Source organism: Papio anubis, unplaced genomic scaffold, assembly GCF_008728515.1.
Source record: "Papio anubis isolate 15944 unplaced genomic scaffold, Panubis1.0 scaffold486, whole genome shotgun sequence".
Classification (NCBI taxonomy): Eukaryota; Metazoa; Chordata; class Mammalia; order Primates; family Cercopithecidae; genus Papio; species Papio anubis.
This window is the reverse complement of record NW_022165055.1, coordinates 19,777-23,072: the sequence shown is the minus strand read 5'-3', so window position 1 is coordinate 23,072 and position 3,296 is coordinate 19,777.

Below are 3,296 nucleotides of genomic sequence, written 5' to 3'. Positions count from 1 at the left end.
AGTTTCTCAGGAAACTTCTTTCTCTTTGCTGGGTATGGGAGGATATTTCCTTTGGCCTCTAGTCTTCAATGGTATGCAAAATATCTGTTCTCAGATTCTACAGAAGTGGAGAAGCTGAAAGAGATCCATGAAATACAGACGCTGGGGTGGTGGGCAGTAGTTTCTCAGATTCTTCTTTCCAGATTTCATCTGAGGATATTTCCTTTTTCTCCATACCGATCTATGGGCTTCCAAATATCACTTTGCCAATTCCTAAGAACTGTCTTAGCGAAAGGCTTCTGGTGAGGCTGCCTGCAACTCTGTGAGATGATTTCTGGGGCACGAAGTTTCTCAGAAGCTTCTTTCTATTATTATCGGAGGATATTTCCTTTGGCCCTATAGTCTTCGAGGGATCGAGAATATCTGTTCTCAGATTCACTTGAAACAAAATTTTGTAAAGAGATCCCACGAAATACAGATATAACTCAGTGAGTGGAAGTCCAACATCACAGAGCAGTTTCTCAGAAATCTTCTTTCCAGATTTCATCTCGGTCTTCCTTTTCACCATTGCCCACTTTCTGAATTTAAATCAAAACTTTGCCCATTACACAAGGGCTGACCTTAGCGAAAGAGCTTCTTGAGAAAGCTGTCATCAGGTTGGTGCCATAGGAGACGCAGAAGTTTTCTCAGAAAGCTTCTTTCTCTTTCGTATCGGGAGGATATTTCCTTCCTGGTCTTCAAAGGGATCCGAGTATCTGTTCTCAGATTCCAGCTGAAATAAGGCTCACAAAGTCCCTTGAGAAATACAGGCATGCTTCGGAGGGTGGAATTAAGGTTGAGCAGAAAACTAAGCAGTTTCTCGAAATCTTCTTTCCGGTTCATCTGAGGATATTTCCTTTTCACCGCAGCCCTCTACTTGGGCTTGTATATCACTTTGCCAATTCCACAAGAACTGTCTTGTCGAAGGCTTCTTGAGGGAAAGCTGTAACTCTGTGAGATGATTTCACAGAACACAGGAAGTTTCTCAGAAAGCTTCTTTCTCTTTCTTATCGGAGGATATTTCCTTTAGCCTACTGTCTTCAAAGGGATCCAGAAATATCTGTTCTCAGATTCCACGAAATAAGGCTAGCAAAGAGATCCACGAAATACAAGATGTAACTCTGTGGTGGAAGTCACATCTGGAAACAGTTTCTCAAGCTTCTTTCCAGATTTCATCTCAGGATATTTCCTTTTCACCATAGCCCTCTAAAGGGCTTCCAAATATCACTGCCAATTCCACCAAGAACTGTCTTAGCGAGAAGTCTTCGAGGGAGCTTCTTAACTCTGTGAGATGATTTCACAGAACACAAAGAAGTTTCTCGAGGAAGTTTCTTTCTCTTTGTTATGGAGGATATTTCCTAGCCTCTAGTCTTCAATGGTATCCACAAAATATCCGTTCTCAGATTCTACAGAATTAAGGCTAGCAAAGAGATCCACGAAATACAGATGTAACTCTGAGATGAATTAACAGAACACTAAGCAGTTTCTCAAACTTCTTTCAGTTCATCTGAGGATATTTTCCTTTTTCACGTAGCCTCTATGGGATTCAAATATCACATTGCCAATTCCACAGAACTGTCTTAGCGAAGGCTTCTGGCGGGGAAGCTGTAACTCTGTGAGATGATTTCACAGAACACAAAGAAGTTCTCAAGCTTAGTTCTCTTTGTTATCGAGGATGTTTCCTTTGGCCCTATAGTCTTCAAAGGGATTCGAAATATCTGTACTCAGATCCCACAGAAATAAGGCTAGCAAAGAGATCCACGAAATACAGATGTAACTCGGTGAGTGGAAGTCACACATCACAGAGCAGTTTCTCCAAGCTTCTTTCCAGATTTCATCTGAGGATATTTCCTTTTTCACCATAGCCCTCTATGGGCTTCCAAATATCACTTTGCCAATTCCACAAGAACTATCTTAGCGAAAGGCTCAGCAGGGGAAAGCTGTAACTCTGTGAGATGATTTCACAGAACACAACTGAAGTTTCTCAGGAAGCTTCTTTCTCTTGTTATCGGAGGATATTTCCTTTGGCACTCTAGTGTTCAATGGTATGCAAAATAACTGTTCTCAGATTCTGCAAATTAAGGCCAGCAAAGAGATCACGAAATACAGATGTAACTCTGAATTAACAGAACACTAAAGCGGTTCTCAGACAGCTTCTTTCCAGATTTCATCTGAGGATATTTCCTTTTTCACCATACCGATCTATGGGCTTCCAAGTATCACTTTGCCAATTCACTTAAGAACTGTCTTGTGAGAGCCTTGAGGGAAAGCTACAACTCTGTGAGATGATTTCTGGAGAACACAAAGTTTCTCAGAAAGCTTCTTTCTATTATTATCGGAGGATATTTCCTTTGGCCCTATAGTCTTCAAAGGGATCTGAAAATATCTGTTCTCAGATTCATAGAAATAAGGCTAGCAAAGAGATCCCACGAAATACAGATATAGCTTGGTGATGGAGAGTCAACATCACAGACGATTTCTCAGAAATCTTCGAGCCGGGTTTGCTCAATCTGGATATTTCCTTTTCACCATTGCCTGCTGGTACTATCGCTGGGACGTGAAAACTGCTTGTTTCACGTTTAAAGACTTCGGGGCTTTGCTGGCTGTATGGGCTGGTGGCTGTCAAGGTCGGACTATTTCAGGACCGGCTGTAATTGCGAGACGAACTGGCGGAACGGGCTGGAAAGGCGACCCGTTCTGCGGATGCGTTTCTCCAGGACTTCATTGCTGAGGGCAAAACTGCAGGAACGACTGCGGGCACCTGAACATGGGAACCTATAGTCTTCAAAGAGATCCGAAATATCTGTTCTCGATTCCAAAAATAAGGCTAGCAAAGAGATCCCGTGAAATACAGGCGTAACTTCGGTGAGATGAATTAACAGAACACTAAACGGTTTATTCAGAAATCTTCTTTCTGATTTCATCTGAGGTCTTTCCTTTTTCACCATAAGCCCTCTATAGGCTTCCAAATATCGCTTGCCAATTCCACAAGAACTGTCTTAGAAAGGCTTCTTGAGGGAAGCCTGTAACTCTGTGGGATGATTTCAGGAACGGCACAAAGAAAGATTCTCAAGCTTCTTTCTCTTTCTTATCCCGGATATTTCTTTTTTAGCCCTACTGTGCCGGGGATCCGAGAAATATCTGTTCTCAGATTCCACAGAAATAAGGCTAGCAAAGAATCCACAGAGAAATACAGATGTAACTCTAATGAGATGAATTAACAGAACACTCAGCAGTTTCTCCAAGAAAGCTTCTTTCCAGATTTCATTTTGAGGATA